Genomic DNA, 18,755 nt, shown 5'->3' with positions numbered 1-18,755 from the left:
AGAAGCTTTAACAGACCTCCTATCCTCAGATTAGTAATCAATCCCCATTTCCTCTGCAGTCATCTCCGTGCCACGATGGAGAATGGGCTCTACAGGTAATTATCTCCTCGGTCTGCAATTGAAGTCTCAATACCCAACTACCTCTAATTTACCACTAAATCCCTGAAGTCAGTGCCTATCCAGGAGAAAAGGTGCACACCAGAAGTGCTGCTTAAACGGAGGAATGATGTTCCTGCACTTTTCCCCACCATTGCCTTCCCTACTCTCCCTTGCAGATTCATCATTCCTGACAGTTCCTCTGTGCAGACATGGAGAGAGGAACTATCTCCATTGGACAAGGGATTTAACCAACTACTGAAGAGCCAAAAGGGGAATGGAACCAGAACAACTGACTCACACATCACAGCTTGAACCACTAGACCGAGCTTCCGTCCTGAGAGGGAGATGAATCAGCCCGCAGTGATTCATCTCACCAAGGAAAATGCGTTTTCCCTGGGACAGAAGAGTTCATTTTAAAACACAAGAATGCAGAGATGTGAAAGTTAATGAAAAGGACAGACTATTTAAATTCAACAGCTATGTAGACTCTTCAATTACAACATAGAAATACTTGTATGTAGTATCCCATGATATGAAAAAGTTTGATAATGGATGAACACTGTTCACGGAGACGTCTGGAACAAATGTTAATTTTTTAAAATATTTTTGTTGACAGATTAAAATGTATGCATATTTATGCTGTGCAATGTGATGTTTTGATATATTCAAACATACTTCAAACAATTTGTGGAAAATGGGCATTAAAAGGTAAGTTTATTTTAGTGCAAAAAATGTCTGAAATCCGTGCATGGTTCTTTAATGATATACATTTTCCATGAACTTTCTGAAGACCACCCAAATACATGTTTATGTAGATACAAATATATATATACATACATATATGTATATTATAGAATGATTAAATCAAGCAGATTGATATATGTATACCCCACATCCTTTGAAGGTTTTAAAAACATGTTTAAAAATCATCAAACAATAAGGAAATGTACACTATTTTTTTAAGATTTTATTTATTTATTTGAGAGGTACAGAGTGGGGTGGGGGGACAGAAAGTTCTTTTATCTGCTGGTTCAATCCCTAAATAGCCACCATCATCAGAATTGGACCCATCCAAAGCCAGGAGCCTTGAGCTTCTTCCAGGTCTCCCATGTGGGTGCAGGATTCCAAGCACTTGGGCCATGTTCTACTGCTTTTCCGAGCCATAAGCAGAGAGCTGGATTGGAGGAGGGGCAGCCAGGACTCAAACAAGTACCCATATGGGATGCCAGCTTATCCTACTACACCACAGCACTGGTCCCAAAATGTGTACTTTATACAAATAAAGCTCTAAGAACATTTTAACTTTAAAAATTTAAACTGTCATTTTAGCAGATTTTTTTTTATTTTTTAAATTTGTTTGAGAGACAGATAGAGACTGAGATGTGCAGATAGAAGAATTCACAACTACTGGTTCTCTTCCCATATGGCTGCAGCAGCCTGGGCTGGGCTGGGCTAAAGCAAGGTGCTGGGGACTCAATCCAAGCCTCACATATGGATGATGTGGGTGCGAGTATCTGAGCCATTACCCTCTGCCTCCCAGGGTGTGCATTCGCAGGAAGCTGAAATAGGAAACGCAGATGGGACTCAAGCCTAGCCACTCCAACATGGAATATAGGCATCCCAACTGGTATCTTAACTGCTAGGTCCACAACCCACCCCTTAGGTAAAATCTTTTAAGGAGTAATTTTAACCCTCAGCAAAATCAATAAAGAAAATAATTTTATTATAAACAATTCTGGTATAAATTACTAGATGAATTAATATTAATTTAATAAATATAATATCTGCCATTTATTGAATGCCTACTAGGCACCAACTCTAATTTTTATAACAAAATTTAAAATAAATATCTGCATTTTACCGGAACTGTATCAGAGGTTCAAAGAAGTTTCATGACTCACCCAAGAGAAATGAGCTTCCATTCCAAAATTCAAGCTTAAGTTATTCTGATTCCAAAATAAGCCAGACAATCCTCCACTAACCATACCCTTTCCTAAGATATCTGAAGCCAATCTGCACCTTAAGCAATGGGTTGTAAATTGTGGCATTCAAAATAACTTCAGTGAGGGCAGGTACTGAGGTACACCAGGTTAAGCCACATACTTTGGATACCCACATCCCATATCAGAGTGCTGACTGGAGTCTCAGCTACTCTGCTTCCCATTCAGCTCACTGCTGATACACCTGGGAGGCAGCCATCAGCAAACTGTTTGTTCTGTATTAGTAAGAAAAGAAAAGAAAACCCTCCCCTCTCTTCTAAACACACACATACACACCCCTAAAACACTCATGAGTAGTGATTGAAATGTGTGAGTTTTATAGCAAACTTGTCACTATTTCTACTCAACTTGTTAAAATACCTTTAATTATACTGTACAGTAAACTCAAATAGACTTGTTTTGGGTTATTTCCTTACACGGCTAAAGAAGTACCCAAGACTAAAAGAAGTTAATCACTATCACTAAGTTGAAGCTGACAATCAAAACGTTGGCTACCAATTATGACAGCCTGTTTGGACCTCCATGTTCATAGTAACAATTTTAAATTTACACTATAAAGTTTTAGTCACAATTATTTTTATTCAGGCCAAAACATATAAGCTTTGTCATACTTCTCTCATGTAAGAAGTATTTTACACTAACTTTTGCAAAGACTTTTATACAAATAAGACTGGAAAACTTAAGATATCCATCAGAATCCTGGGACCACCTGATAATGATGCTAGTTTTGAAAATTTTGATGGACTGACTATAGCTAAATAGTAAATGCAATATGCTATTCTAATAATTAATATTAATAATAAATATTCCAATTTAATCTCTCCAAAATCCTATGGTATAGCACTATTATTATTCATGTGTTATAAGCAGAGTGTGCTCATGATACAGACACTGTGCTTTGGAAAGCTTCAGGAAATCAGATAACTGGGAAATAGAGCTGATATTCAAAGCCAGAAATACCTGTGCTCTTTTAATCATCATGATTTACTGCCTCCCAGTTTCCATAGAGATCTACAGGATATTATCATACTTCTGTGCTTCTTTTTTATTAGAGCAAAAGTTTCTTTATTCCATTTAATGTTTTTTGAGATAACATATTTGTGATTTACATTATAGTCAAAGACTTACGGCTCCACTGAATAAAGAGTTCAACAAATAAAAGTAGAACGACTTTAGTCCAGCAGGAAAATAGTCAAGGGCTATAAGCAATAATCAAATGAAACTATGTTCAACCTCACTCATATAAAGTAAATTTTAAAATAGTTACAAACTCATTAAAATTATAGTAGAGGGGCTAGCATTGAGGTGTAATGGGTTAAGCCACCTCCTGCAATGCCAATATCCCATATGGGTGTCAGTTCAAGTTCCAGTTGCTCCGCTTCCCTTCCAGCTCCCTGCTAATGCACCCAGGAAAACAGTGGAAGACGGCTCAGTGCTTGGGCCCCAGTGATCACACCATAGCTGTATTTCTGGCTTGTATTCTTGCAAATCAACCTACCACTGCCTATCTAAGGGACTCTTTATGAAGATTTGCTAACAAATAGTGAGAACATTGAGATTATCTTTATCACTTATTTCTTTTTATATTGTTTAGGATGTGTGCAAGTTGGAAATGGCAGGGGGAGGAAGGGAGTTAGTTCTGATCATCACAAAACTCCCAACCAAGTATTATGAGAAATGGAGTCCACAAAAAAGAGAGAACCTGGCTTAGAAGACCCTGATGGAGTTGACATGAGTTGGCATAGAGAACAGGAAACAAAAAGAAGGCTTTCTGAGGAAGCTAAGACTAAATCACGCTACTCAGTTTCCAATGGATATTGGAAGCTGAGCCTCAGAACCTAGTGAAAAGTCATTTAAAGAGGTAAAAATAATTAATAAGTGATTTCCCATACATGAAATAAAAATCTAAACATCTTATCATTGTTTAAGATATCTACTACAGTACAGTAGTCAATATAAAGAAACATTCTCACCTTTGTTAACAAATTTCCAAGACTAACTTAATAATAGAAAGTTATCTCTCATTAACTTGAAGTGTCTAGTACAAAAATAACTTTCACAAACTAATTCAAACTAACAATCCATAACACTATCTCAGAGAGAGTGTGAAATGTGCTTTCAAAACTGCTACTGGCTTCCAATAATTATACACTGTGATATTGCAGCAGCTTGGCCCCCATCTTAAATTAGAAAATGTTAAGCCAATAAAAAAAGAAAAGATGTAGCAGCATGATATCACCCTAGCAAATGCATAAATGCATTTAAATATATTTAACTAATTGCCCCCTTGATATCCAGGTATTTATAGCCCTAAATGGTTTGCTATCACTGTGGGAATCATCCCATGATCATTCTTCTTTCTGGCTAACAATTTATTCTAGTCACAAAGCTGGATGTTTTGTTGCATATGGGTTTATCCTAATGACCACTGCTCTGCCCTAATAATTAGCATTTAAGAAAATTTTGATACTAATAATGGATAAAAAGAACTCTCCTGTTGTGAGCAGAAATACTAAGATACAAAAATTAGTGTAGAATATTTGAGACTCTTAATATAAACTCTAGGATACTGGGAGAATCTTTGAAGAAAATAGGAACTGTAGAGAAATATTTCATCTTCTGAATGACCCTGATAATAGCAGGAAAATTTTTTTCAATGTTATGATATTCAGATGTGAAACCCAAGTCAGGGGCCACATTGCCCTTCACAGGCTTTGTATGTGTTACAGGGCATCAGAAATGTCGGGTGATGTCTCCTGCCTACAACTTTGCTTCCATCCGCGATACACTTATGGATTTTTCCTGTGCAAGTTCCATAATGCTCACCTAGGATAACGTTTCATTTTTCAGATAAAAAGTAAAAGCTCAGGGTTACCGAATGGTCCTTCCAAGGTTACACAGGTAAAACTACAGCCTAATACATTCTAAAATGAATACAATATTCTCTTCACTATATCATAGTGTTTCATACAGAACTGATATTTCCATACAGTTTAGGTAAGGTTAATTGTTGCTGTGTTGATCTACTAAATAGGAAAAAAATCTATCATAATTACAGGTCACATAATTGCTGAACATTAAATTGAAACTACTGTAACAGGCATTTTTGTTATATTTCAACTGCCTTTGTGCCAGCCACCCCTTTATCTGAATCTACTTAAGAGCAGGCACTGTTTCTTAATCACTGGTTTTTCCAAACAACCAGAACACAGTGCCTGGTGCACCACAAGCTGTCGACTATCTGAATAAATGAGCATCTCTATCACAACACTTATGTTCAAATCTGATCATTTCTATTCTGCCTGTCCCTTCAGGATAGGATGAATCACAGTCATCCTTCTCACTCTGCATTTAGCTCAAGTTCTGTCAAAGAACATGCACTCAATCAATATTCCACAAATTAATAAATGAATGAAAAGCTCTTGCCTCCCAACTCTTTATACAGACTAAATCTAGGAAGAATGATACAGAGAGGAGTCTAAAAATGTGCTTTGAATTTTGGAGTAGCGATGGTAATAAAAGTGACATCATAATCAAATTGTTTTGTCTCCTCTGCCCAGCGACTGAATATCTCTATGCTGTACACTGGGGATAACTGTATCAAGTATTCTTAATGGTAATTGTGCCACGAAAAATAGAAGACTGCCTAATGTATAGGAAGAACAATCAATTCATGTTCCTGCTGCTTCATTGTTGTTGCCATTATCTGCGAGCAAAAAAAAAAGGTACAAAGTATATTCAACAAGCATATCAGTGTTTCTTCTCTTTATAAAACAGAAGAAAAAAATGGACCAAAAGATGAAGAGATGCAGTCAGAAATCCCAGTCAAAAAAGCAATTTAAAAAACCTTCTAGTCCTTTGAATTTGTTTCAATCATTCACCATTCTGGCTCTCCGTATTATCTATTAATTCACTTAACAAGTATTTATTGAGCAACTATTATACAAGATATTTGTTGACTACTATACTACGTGTATCATGGTAATAATTCAGGCATGAAATTCACAGACTGGAAAGCCTAATTCCTTCCACCCTAACATGAGAGTGTAGGTTCAGAGGTTCAAAATAAGAGTGTCATTTCCTCAGGACGCTTGCACACTGTTTCCACAAACCAGGCTGGTTTTTCAACACTGTAAAACCGACCTGCTGTACTGAACCACTGTACTGATGTGAATTTGGCATATCCTCCAAATGAGCCTTGACAGGAGAGGTAAAGAATTGCTAGGTTAGATGCTCTTTGGAATTCATCCCACAGTCATACTACCATGACTAAATTCTGCCACAAGATTATGATTCCAAGCTCACATTATTGCCCTCTCAACATAACTTTCACATACAACTACCAACCCACAAATACATGCCACTTCTCACAAGAAAGATGAATCTAAGAAAACAAGACAGTGAAAAAAAATCCATCGTTTCTTTGGGAAAAAAAAAAACTACTCAAAGTGTCTATTCCTTTTTGAGTGGAAGAACTTCTCCTTCTACACACACAAATACATCACCAAAAATAGACTGTTGACCAATGGAACAGAATAGAAACTCCAGAAATCAATCTATGCATTTATAACCAACTAATCCTTGTCAAAAAAAAAAGCTAAATAAATCCCTGGAGAAAAGATAGTCTCTTCAACAAATGGCACTGAGAAAAATGGATCTCTCCATGCAACTTATACAAAAATCAACTCAAAATGGACCAAGGATCTAAATACGTAATCTGATACCATCAAATTACTAGAGGAAAATTCTGGGGAATCTCTGCAAGACATTGCCATAGGCAGTATTCTTGGGAAAGACCTAAGAAGCACAGGCAATCAAAGCTAAAATAGACAAATGGGATGACATCCAACCAAGCTGAGAAGCTTCTGTACTGCAAAGGAAACACTCAGCAAAGTGAAGAGGCAATTAACAGAATGGGAGAGAATACTTGCAAACTATGAAACTGATAAAAGATTAATATCCAGAATCTATAAAAAACTCAAGAAACTACAAACAATAAAACAAACAACCCCATAAATAAATGGGCAAAGGAGTTGATAGGCATTTTAAAAAAGAGGAAATTCAAAGGGCCAACAGACACATAAAAAATGCTCATGATCACTAGCTATCAGGGAAATGCAAATAAAACCACAGCATGGTTTCACCGCACTCCAGTTAGAATGGCTCTCATACAGAAATCAACAAACAATAAATGTTGGTGAGGGTGTAGGAGAAAAGGTACCCTAAAAATAAAAAAGAAAGGATAAGCTTTATCCACTATCTCCATTTACTCAACATTGTTTCTCTTTTCTACCCACTCCTTTTGGGCTCTGAACTCCACCACTCCATAGCAATAGCACTTACGAAGGTTGTTGCTGATCTCTATCATGCCCAGACATCTCAGCAGCATTTGACATAACTGTCCATTTCTTCCTTGAAACACTTCTCTGGGATTTGGGGCACCACGTTTGCCTGAGTTTCATTTCCTTCACTGGCCATGACTTCTCCATCTCCTTACAGGCATTTCACCTCCCACCAGATCACCAATTGTTGGAATTCCCAGGCCCTCTGACAGACTTCTCTGCATATGGCTTTGCCTACGGGAGCCCATCCAATCCCATGATTTGAAATGCTTCATCCATATAAGATAACTAAAATTTTTGTCTCTACCACATAACTGGCAGAAATCTCAAATGCAAACTGGTAAGGACAGAACTAACCAATTCTGACCTCTGTAACCAGCTACCCTCCATCCTTTTCCATCCCAGGTTGTAGAAGTGACAACAGCTAGGTGCTGAAGTCCAAAACTCAGAAGTCAGCTAGTGCAGCGGCTCACTAGGCTAATCCTCTGCCTGTGGCACTGGTACCCCAGGTTCTAGTCCCGGTTGGGGTGCAGATTCTATCCTGGTTTCTCCTCCTCCAGTCCAGCTCTCTGTTGTGGCCCGGGAAGGCAGTGGAGGATGGCCCAACTCCTCGGGCCCTGCACCCACATGAGAGACTAGAAGGAAGCACCTGGCTCCTGGCTTCGGATCGGCACAGCACACTGGCCAGCAGCCATTTGGGGGGTGAACCAGCAGAAGGAAGACATTTCTCTCTGTCTCTCTCTCTCACTGTGTAACTGCCTGTCAAAAAAAAAAGTACAAAACTCAGAAATCATCTTAATTCCTCTGTCAACCCCAAATACAACTCATTAATGAGTTGTCTCAGCACAACTTCTAAAAAGAATGCAGATTCTAACCTAATCTCACTATCCCTTCTCTTTTATCTTAGTCCTGGTCACCATTATTTCTTTTTTTAAAAAAATTATTTATCTTATTTGAGAGTTAGAGTTAAAGACAGTGAGAGGGAGGGACAGAGAGAAAAGTCTTCCTTCCAATGTTCACTCCCAGATGGCTGCAATGGCCGGAGCTGCGCCTATCTGAAGCCAGGAGCCAGGAGCTTTTTCCAGGTCTCCCATGTGGGTGCAGAGGCCCAATGATTTGGGTCATCTTCTACAGCTTTCCCAGGCCACAGCAGAGAGCTAGATTGAAAGTGGAGCAGGCAGGACTAGAACTGGCGCCCATAAGGGATGCCAGTGCCACAGGCGGAGGATTAACCTACTGCGCCATGGCATCGGCCCCCACCATTATTTCTTATCTGAACTGCTGAAACAGCCTCAAAACTGGCTTCTCTGCCTCTGCTCTTGCTCCCTTGCAATCTATTATTTACACAACATCTGGAACAATCCTTATAAAGTGTTAGTGTTACTATGATTTCCCCACTGACTTCAGATCACTTAAAGCAGAATAAAACCAACCTCTTTACAATGACCTGCACGAACCTACGTGATCTGGGTCTGTCTTCCTCTGTCCTCATTTTAGTCCTGTTTTCCCTCTGCTCACTGTGATACAGATGTACTTTCATTTCGTTCCTTGAATCTGCCAAGTTTTTTTCCAGGTCAAGGCCTTGGCATCTCCTGTTCCTCCAGCTGGGAATGATCTGCTCCCACAACCACCTCAAATTTATCAAAACTTATGCACATATTTACCAAGCCCTACGCTAAGAACATTATGTGCGTTAACTTATACACATTAGACTGGGTCTTCAAAAAGCAGATGACAAGATAGGGTTAAATGTGTAAGAAATTTGTGGGATGGGGAGAGAAATCTATAGAAAAAATAGAAAGCATTTTTCAGGAGAGCTGTCAGACTCTAAAGCTACTCTGATCTCAGTGAAGGGACGAAAGGGAAAAGGGAAGCAGGGAAGGATGGATGAATCTTAAATCTCCATGCATTCTTCAAAAAGTTGGTCAAGGCTCAAGACAAATCCACTGGTAGGGTAGTCATGTCTCCGAGAAATGAGTCTGCCTTAGCGTCCCTGTCATGCTCAGTTGTTGGCTGGGAAGATCCCAATGGGAAGTGGCATCTCAGTGCAAGTGCGACAGTGGGCTTCAGCATGCAGCAGCCAGGCCCCCTGTGTCAGACATCTGAGAAGCACCTGCTCCTGGATCCCACATCCTTCAATCTGCCCAATAACCTTGTCAAGAAGGTTTTGTTATCCTCATTTACGACATGAAGAAAGGAGGTGCAGAGGTCAGCTGCTCGGCAGGTGGCAGTCAGGATTTGGGATGATGTGGTCTGCCCCCAGATCTCTCATTTTTAATCAGTAAAATTTAATTCAGGTCACACCCCAAATGTCACTTCCTTGAGAAAAGAAGGTATTAAAAAGAAGTAGGCCTTGCCCTTTCCAAACCATCGCTGTGATTTATCTTCCTACAACTTTTAATTTATATTACAAGCTATTCTGTCTATTCTCCTTCAAGTAGGAGATAACATATTGGCAGATGAGACTGAAGGGGGAAAAGTGATAGGGAGTTGAAAGAAAGGAAGCATATGGCCAGCACTGTGGCACAGAATGTTAAAGCCTGACCTGCAGTGCCAGCATCCCATATGGGCGCCGGTTCTAGTCCTGGCTGTTCCAATTCCAATCCAGCTCTCTGCTATGGCCTGGGAGTGCAGTTCTGGATGGCCTAGGTCCTTGGGCCCCTGCACCCACATGGGAGACCCGGGGGAGGCTCCTGGCTCCTGGCTTCGGATCAGCACAGTTCGGGCTGTTGCACCCAATTGGGGAGTGAACCAGGGGATGGAAGACCTCTCTTTCTCTCTCTCTCTCTCTCTCTCCCCTTCTCCCTCTCCCTCTCCCTCTACCTCTACCTCTCCTTCTCTGTGTAGATCTTTCAAATAAATAAATTCATCTTTTAAAAAAATTGCCTAAAAGCCCATACTCACTTCCATTATTACAGATCCTTCTAGAACTTCCATGCAATCAGAGATAAAACTTTCATAAGTGAATCTATCAGAAAGAAAAAAAACAATCATTTGTTGGTGATGTTATTTCTAGTGAAATTCAAGAGAATTAGCACACACAAAAAATTATACAAAGAACTGAAAAGTTTTCATAAATACCAACAATAACCATTTAAAGTATACTGGAGAAAAATGTAGTCATAATATAAACAAAACTAGATATATATTATATGAATATATAGTTAATAAATATATGAGCTTGTAATGAAAGTAACCAAAAAATTAAAACCTATTTGAAGAAAAACACCACAACTCACAAATAATTTAAATGTTTTTATTTTACATTTAATACTTAATACTCTAAAGATACATAAACGACTCCTAATTTTATAGACATCTCAATTATAATAAACATTAGCAAAAATTCTTTTACAACTGGATAAAAAAAATTCTGAAGTTCTTTGAGAGACTGAATAAGTAAAATAGCTAAGAAAAAAATTTTAATGACGAGCTCTGAGGATGGTTTTGTCCTATAGGATTTCAAATGTATTATAAGACAGCAACAATTCAACAATCAGCTGCATAATTCTCACAGTCAAAACAATAACATAGATAAGATGATACAAAAAATAGTATATCATACAGCTTACATAAAAATTTTGTACATGAAGACAGGATAAAATTGGTAGAGGAAATCCACACATAACATTCATTGAAGAGAAATGGTAGGTGATTAACTCAGAAGTCACACTCATTATCTTTCAGGTAGATTCAAATGTTAAAAATCATAAAAAAGCTGAAAGTAAAATTATTATCCCAGCTCATAAAACAGAGATACAGTTACATAACAGAATATAATAGTGGTATTAAAATCATATTGATGAAAAATATTTAATACCTTTAGAAAATGTGATTGAAATGAGAAAATAAAATTACAAAATAGTACACAGAAAATTCTTTATTAAAGTTTTCAGAAGGAAGGGAAATTCATCAAAAAATGAAAATATTTCTTCATTAATTAACCAGTGAAGTAGAAATACCCCTTGGTACTTAATACTATGTCTGTACTGATCACTCAAAGCTAGTAAGCATATGTCTATATACCTTCATTCTTAGAAAAACTGATAAGCCCTCATTTTTACATGAATGATAGCTTTTTTAAAGATTTATTTATTTATTTGAAAGTCAGAGTTACACAGAGAGAGGAGAGGCAGAGAGAGAGAGAGAAGTCTTCCATCCACTGGTTCACTCCCCAATTGGCAGCAATGTTTAGAGCTGTGCTGATCTGAAGCCAGGAGCCAGGAGCTTCTTCCAATTCTCCCATGCAGGTGCAGGGGCCCAAGGACTTGGGCCATCTTCTACTGCATTCCCAGGCTATAGCAGAGAACTGGATCGGAAGTGGAGCAGCCGGGACTGGAACCAGCACCCATATGGAATGCTGGCACTGCAGGCGGTGGCCCTACCCACTATGCCACAGCGTCAGCCTCGCAAATGATAACTTTTAAGAAATAAAAGATTTTATGGCAACTGATCATTTTGTCAGAAAATTACCCTAAAACAACTAATTGATTTCTGGTTCTTTGCTAAGAATGAGCTCATACAGAGAATAAACATGAATTATGAAATGGGGTTCATAAGGGTTTTTTTTTTTTTCATATTTATTTCATGTTTCCCCTGTTGGGGGCAGGATTCTATGATGGCCTCCTGAATCCTGCCCCCTATTGTCCACACTGGTACAATCCCCTCCCACAAGGCCTTGAGAACATGATGGGCTGCATCTCCCATCATTATGTGCCAAAAGAAATTTGTGCGTGCATTAGGGTCCTAATCAGCTGACACTGAGTTTATCAAAAGGAAAAGTATCCTGGATGTGCCTGACTTCATCAGATGAGCCTTTAAAAAGAGGACAGAGAGATTCTCTCACTGGTCTTGAAGGTTCAAACTGCCACATTGTGATGAGGGCCAGGGGCCAGGGAACCAGCTTCTAAAGCTGAGAATTGCTCCCAACTGACAGCCAGCAAGAAAGCAAAAACCTTAGTCTTACAGCTTCAAGGAACAAAATTTTTTCCAATAACCACAGAGCTAGGAAGAAGGCTCCAAGCTCCATAAGAGATTGCAGTCCCATCTATCACCCCAGTAACCTGTTGAGACACTGAGGACCCAGCAAAAACATGCCCAGACTCTGGTCTCACAGAGACTGAGAAATAATCCATGTCTGTTTCTTCAAGCTGCTAAGTTTGCGATACTTTGTTACACAGCTATAGAAAACTATAACACCCTTGCTATTGATGGTGATATTTCAATCCCCATTTTAAGTATATACTCATATTAGGTGTTTCTTTTCTGATGCCTTATATCTGTGAGTTATTTGATGATTATCTGTCTCTCCACATGAGCTTTCAAGCTCTGGTGGGGGCAGAACATAGTAATTACTATGCATGTTGAATGAAGAATGTTCTCATTATGATTTCATTTTTCTCACGAGGCTCTGAAACTACCTATTACTATAAAAAAAAGTGTAGGTGGAGAAAAATTCCTTCCATCCTCTTTCCAAAGGATCCCTAGCCTTGCTTTGAAAATCTGGAAAACACATCATGCAAGAGAGCCATCAGCAACCTGCAATCAGAGAAATGGCTTGGTCCCAGGGAAGGCCCTGAGTGACCTTAGGTAAAGTGGCCAATACTGCCAGGTTGCAAAAAAGCAGCTTCACTGTGAGCCTAAAGACAGATGTAACAGACACATCAGCCCTGTTTCTTAATTTCCTTACAACTGGCATCTACTTTTAGCCATAAACATTCCAACCTGTGGGGCAGGTTTAGCCTAGTGCTTAAAAATGCACTTACAGTGTCCGCTTGGTGCTGTGGTGGGTTGAGCCAGTGCCTGTGGTGCTGGCATCCCATATGGGCACCAGTTTGAGTTCCAGTTGCTCCATTTCTGACCCAGCTCCCTGCTAATGGCCTGGAAAAAGCAGCAGAGTGTTTGGGCCCCTGCACTCATGTGGGAGACTCAGAAGGCACTCCTGGCTCCTGGCTTTGGCCTGGCCTAGTGGTGGCCATTGCAGCCATCTGGGGAGTGAACCAGTGAATGAAAGATATTTCTCTGTCTCTCCATCTTTCTCTGTAACTCCGACTTTCAAATAAATCTTAAAAAAAAGCAAACAAAGAAAACAGATCTGGTGTCCCATATTGGAGTGCCTGGGTTAAAAACATGGCTCTGGTTCTGGCTCCTGACTCTAGATTCCTGCCAATGCAAACTCTAGGAGGCAGGCAACAGTGATGTCTCAAGTGATAGGGCTTCTACCAACTACCTGGGAGACCTGAGTTCCTGGCTCCAACTCTCACCACTGCAGGCATTTGGGAAATGTCGATCTCTCCTCTCTCTCTCTCTCTCTCTCTCTCTCTCTCTCTCTCTCTCTCTCTCTCACACACACACACACACACACAATTAAAAGACTCTACACCATATACCTCAAGACAATCTGTCTATTAAATTCTTAAAGGAGGCCCATTTTGTGGTATACCTTTTGTTAGCAGAATTGAATGTGGGGTGGGAAGTCTGAAAGTCTTTGCGTGGCTTCTGGCATGAAGAGGTAGACTGGAAGCAGAATAAACTGAGGTCAGTTCAGGGCTCATTTTTCATGGAATAATTGGGCATTATTTCAAAATATCCACATACTTTTTCTTCTTTCACTAACCAAGATATTACTAACTAGTTTCACCTGTCTACAGGAATTTAAAACACACACACACACACACACACACACAATGATTCTCAACCTTACGACACACAAGACAGACTTTACTGAGGTGTTAAGGCTCAAAGTCATCAGGTGCAGACCTGCAGACCTTGGACACATCCACGTGGGAGATGAGGTACAGTTACTACCAACAGTTTCACACTGCTACATCCAGGTGCGTGCAGATGCGGCATCAGGTCCCAGCTGTGCAAGTTGGGGTATAGGTTCAGAGATCACATTTTAGGTTCTCAAAAATCTTACCTCACCTGTCAGGTCATATGCCTGCATTTAACAGGAGGTACAATTTGTTATGGCAGAAGCTCAGAGACATCCTACTCAAGTCACATATGCATTCACATTAACCTATTTGGTAAAGATTTTTTTTTTCGGATCAGAGTATAGAAATTGCTATATTTTTTGAAATGAATAAGCATATATATTGACATGATCTCGGGAAGCTCCCAGTGGACACTTTCCCCTCTGAAGTCCTCTGAACTGTTCCCCTTCAAGAACTCAGGGTTCTCATGCTCAATACATCCCTTCTCCCTACACCTATTCTTCAGAAGTGACTCAGTAAGAGTCATCTACCCACTAGCGTGTGTTGAGCTTGCTGCGTTGCCTTCTCTTTGGCCTCCAACTTTTAAAAAAGGAGTCTATGCAGGTAAAGGTTTCTTGGGATGGAAAGGCCTGCCTGGCATTTTTGAATCAGCATCCAATAGAGAGCTGTTGACTCAGACACAACAGTGTAGATCTACTAGTCAGTTAACTGTGCACCAAATCCAGAACAGTAAGTGGAAAAAAATTTTTTTAAAAAAAGTAAAAATGTTAATCTGTCAACTTGTCTAGTTAGTTCCAACTCAAGAAGGCTCTGGAACTTCTACTGTCACTGTTCAAATTCCACTGTTCACAGAACAAATATTCTAATGTTGCCCAATGAAAAGTACTTTACACAATGTAGGAAATGAAACTCTGTGAAGAAAGGACCAAAAGATTATCAAGCTTCATTTTCAAACATTTCCCTGCTACAAATATTAGGATAGAGAAAACCATTTTAATTAGAAAAACACAGGCGAAAACTCACAATAAGCACTACCTAACCCAGTTTGCAGAGAGATTTCCTGCAGGCATACAGTTTCATTGTCAATAACTTAGGAAAAGAGAACTTCTGGGATGCATTGCTACGGATTTTTTACAAAATGAGGGAGTGGCAGATTTTAAAATAGAAATATGATTCACTTTTATTAGAATAGCAATTTGGGCTAAATGTAATCCTATTTTCCAGTCTGTTTTTTTCTTCAACAATTAACTTCCTTTACTCAGGTATAGCTTTTTTATTTATGCCACACCAGTTTCATTATTTTCTTCTATGCCTAACAAATAATACCTCCATCCATTCCTCCACAATCTTTCTAGATTCATCTAGCTTCCTGATAGTGATAGTTATATATTGGGTACACATTCACACATTATGCAAAAGTCAATATAATTCATAAGTGCTTCTATGAATTGCTAAGGTTGTAGGGTTGATGTGTGTCCCCATTATTAACCTTTGATTTACAAAATTGCTATAATGATAATGAATTTATTTTAAATGCCAACATATATTTTGATGTGTATATATATATATATATATATACACTTCGAAAAGAACCTGCAAATTGAATTTATCTGCCAATTCAGAAGAAATTCTCATCCAAAGTGTATGTGTAAAAATATATAGAGATATCTATAATATTCATACACACTTTACACTTTAATTTCTTCACATCAATTAATATTTATAAGCATATTAATCTGAAAGTCGATCTTAGGGATACAATCTTAGCTAAGACAACACAGATGGTAGCATGTATTCTTGCAGACTATTTTTACATTGATTCTCTTACAGGCAATCTGGTTTATCAGCTTTGCAATGGGTCCACAGTGTGAAGAATTCCAAAAATGAAAATTCCAACATTCTCAAAACACTTGGCTGCAGACAGATTTAGAGGGTATTATCTTCTCCCCTTGCCAAATTTCTGGTATGTAAAAACCAAGAAGATGGTCCAACATTTCCTTCCCCCATCCTGTGTAAGGACCTTGTTACTGTATTGCTAGCTGCTGATACAGACTCTGACAAAGGAGACACGCGAGCTTTGGGCTGTAAGGATAATGGAAATTTGCTATGGGGTGTGATGAAAATGTATTAAGCATAAGATCTGTGTAATCAAGAATGAATTAACAAACAAGATGACACTAAACAAGCCATATGATAGGGTCAGGGTTCAGGAACAATCTGGTTGCAGATTGTATCTGGAAGTGATCACATGCTGAACAGACACAGAGCCTTATTTGTTACAGCACATGTAGTAAATGAATATGTAATCGCTAGGGTAACATCAGGAGGACAGCCGGCTTCATGTCTAACCATTAATGATCAGTAATAAAAGTGACAGTGTTTGTTCAGTTGGGGAGAAAAAGCTGTTTCCTATTGAGGCAAACACAGCACAATTTAGTCAAAAGCCATTCATCTATGCAGGGACAGTGCCAACCTTGCCTAATTCAAAATAAATGAGTCTGAGGCTAAACCATGCTTTCAGTGGTTAAATATGGGCTTCGTCAGCACGTTGAGGCTTTGAATTTTAAAGTGAGGTAACGAAATGCAATGAAAACCAGTGAAACACAAAGATGAAAGCATGACTAGGGACTGTGGGTTCTTATCATTAACTAGAAATAATGCGAGCACTTAGGATCATGAGCTAACAGTTCTAACGTCACTCTTCTAGATGAGAAGATTGAGCTCTGTTAAATAGCTAAATAATTAAAGAAGTTATTAAGAAGTCATTCCACTATTTAAATAAATAACTCAATTAGTAGGAAGGCTGAGCTCAGAGCAATTAGGATATGCTCAGGAAAATGAAATGAATTTTATTGGTTAGGAAAAATATTCTAACTAAATATTAACTCATGATATCTTGGCTTTCAACAAATATCCATAAAAGTAATTGTGGAAACAAAGTGCCATACTATGGTGTAAATAAAACATCAGTTTTTTTAAAGGTTTACAAGTAATCTATCTACATATATTAGTACTTTATTTCAGTTATGCATCTCAACATAACTATAATCATTTCAAGGAAATTTATGTTTAGATGAAGGAAGTTGCCATACAGAGTCTAAAATATCTAAGATTAGTGGAAAACTCATGAACTGGGTGTCTGAGTGGTAGTTGAATTAAGTGATCTCAAAATATCCCAACTTAGCTTTTGTGATTCAAAATACATCAGGGGCATGCACTTGTTGTAGTGGTTAGGACACTGCTCTGGGACACCCACAGCTCGTATGCAAGAGGCCTGGTCTCAAGTCCTTGCTCTACTACTCCCAGTTCCAGTTTTCTGGGAAGCAGCAGGTGATGGCTCAGTGAGTTTGGTCCCTGGACCCCTAGAGTAAACCTATACTATTTTCCTGGCTCCCAGGTTTGGCTTTGTTCAGCCCTGGCTGCCACAGGCATTTGGGGAATTAACCAATGGATGATAGTAGATCTATCTCTCTATCTCTCTCATACGCTCTCAAATAATAAATTTTTAAATCAATTTAATTTTAAGACAAATAATGCTTTAATTTACTCAAATATTTCCCTATTGTTGAAGAAAAGTTTAAGAATAAAAATTAAGTAAATTAACAAATATTTATTGAATTTTTAGTATGAGCAGGGTTACTGTTAATTGCTTGGAAAGACACACCAATACAACACAATGCAATCAAAAAGGACACTGAGTTTTTATTTCAAAGTGTGTGTGTGTGGAAAAACCTACAATTCTTACTTGATTGCATTCTATAATACACTGAAATAAGATGTCATATAGGAAAATTTGTTTATTGACAAAATGTATTACTATAGAGTCAAATCATTGCCTTGCCTAGATGTGGACATATGTTTGCTTCACCTGCTGTTCACCCTTTAGTGGCTCATGACCTCCTGTGTGCCAGCAGGGGGCCTACAAGCATATCTATTACTTGGCAAGTACTTCAATGAGCACTATGCGTACTAGCGTCACGTTACCCAGAGAACTCTCCAAACAAATACCCAATACCCACCCCTGTCTAAAGAGAAATGGAACAGAATTGGTGTCTGACAGAGGCTAGGAAGGGTTCATTCACTACATGATTCATAAGCCAGAACCATATATTCTGCTCTTTAGATGACCTCTTCCAAAAAATCAACAAAAATGAAGTAAATCTAGAATGGTCAATTAATTATTTTTCAAATTTCATGTTTATGTGTAGATAAGGTAGTATTCAGTAAATACTTGGAAACCATGTAAATTGGTCATTCATACCTGTGCATGAGTTGTATTCTTTACAGCAACAGAGTCCAGTTAAATATATCTGCAAGTATATTATTGCAATGTGTTTAGATAAAACTTCCTCTAGTCAGTTTTTCTTTTAATGTAAGTGCCTGTTTGACTTTACCTGTTTCTTTTGCTAAATAAAGATTGTAGGAGCCAACACTGTGGTGTAGTAGGCTAAGCCTCCACCTGCAGTGTCAGCATACAATATGGACACCAGTTTGTGTCCTGGATGTTCCTCTTCCAATCCAGATCTCTGTGTATGGCCTGGGAAAGCAGTGGAGGATGGCCCAAGTGCTTGGGCTCCTGCAACCACATGGGAGAACCA

The 18,755-nt window shown here is 38.7% G+C and overlaps 1 pseudogene; it reads left to right on the top strand.

Annotated features, from left to right (window-relative positions):
* The first annotated feature begins 9,628 nt into the window (after positions 1-9,628).
* On the top strand, positions 9,629-18,311 carry LOC138843928 (cyclin-dependent kinases regulatory subunit 2 pseudogene; annotated as a pseudogene).
* Positions 18,312-18,755: the final 444 nt, after the last annotated feature.

The sequence above is a fragment of the Oryctolagus cuniculus genome, chromosome 10 (assembly GCF_964237555.1).
Source record: "Oryctolagus cuniculus chromosome 10, mOryCun1.1, whole genome shotgun sequence".
Classification (NCBI taxonomy): domain Eukaryota; kingdom Metazoa; phylum Chordata; class Mammalia; order Lagomorpha; family Leporidae; genus Oryctolagus; species Oryctolagus cuniculus.
Note: the sequence above shows the minus strand (reverse complement) of the source record. Positions and strands in the feature narration are given on the sequence as shown.